The sequence below is a fragment of the Pteropus vampyrus genome, unplaced genomic scaffold, assembly GCF_000151845.1.
Source record: "Pteropus vampyrus isolate Shadow unplaced genomic scaffold, Pvam_2.0 Scaffold1275, whole genome shotgun sequence".
NCBI classification, from domain to species: Eukaryota; Metazoa; Chordata; class Mammalia; order Chiroptera; family Pteropodidae; genus Pteropus; species Pteropus vampyrus.
The window spans coordinates 8,720-9,664 of record NW_011890056.1 but is presented as its reverse complement, the minus strand read 5'-3'; positions in this window follow the sequence as shown (position 1 = coordinate 9,664).

Below are 945 nucleotides of genomic sequence, written 5' to 3'. Positions count from 1 at the left end.
CATCCGAGTTGGTCCATGAAGCCTGGGAGGACTTTCCGTGAGGGCCGCATAGGACGTGTTCTCACTCCACTGTGAGGACTTCCGCAAGGGACGCTTGCTCTCTCTCCATGAGGACGTTTCTGGCTCTAGGATCGGGTGGCAGCCACATTAAATTGTTATATTCTGATGAAACCAGCACTGCCCACGAACGGGGACAAACAGGGCACTACGTTTTCATTCGTTGCGTCCTGAGCCGTGCGAGCGGTCACTGTTGTCAGCCCCAGTTTACAGGTGGGAAAACAGAGGTGGTGAGGCCGCTACACAGCCCATTGGTCGCAGAGCAGAGATTGGGACCCAGGCAGTCGGACATCAAACCTCTGAACGTAGTGACTCTGTCGTGCCTTAAGAATGTGCTTACTGGTGGTGGTGTCAAGGCACCCCCAAGATGAACTCGGCGTTTCAGTCTCTCTTCCCGAGCTCCCCCCATCCAGGGACCACGGACATCTTCCCTCCCAAGTTCAGCTGCACCCCGGAGTTCAGGCAGGCAGCCAGGGAGGCTTCAGTCTTATTTCTGGAAGGAACCGTGTGCGTGGACAGAGCGTGACAGTGTTTGAGCGTTAACATGCCGAGCGTCTTTGCTTTCGTCTGGGGTCCCACCCACTCCGCGGCCAGCACTGGCTCAGTAGCAGTGCTGATGGCCTATTGTACGTTTTGATTAATAATAACTTAAAAATGAATTCATTATTTCTTAATAAATGCACCTTAGTAAACAAAATCTTTCAAAGTACATCACGTGTGAGGAACACAACAAAGCGGCCTTCGTCTCCCCGACTCCTAAGTTCGGGGGTCACCCCCCCGGAACCCCCCGTCCTCCTAAGCTCCAGGCGAGTGTGATGATTCAACACGATCTGGAAAGTCCCCGTGTCAGGTCACCCAGGACCGAGAGCTGAGCAAACAGCAGCTCCT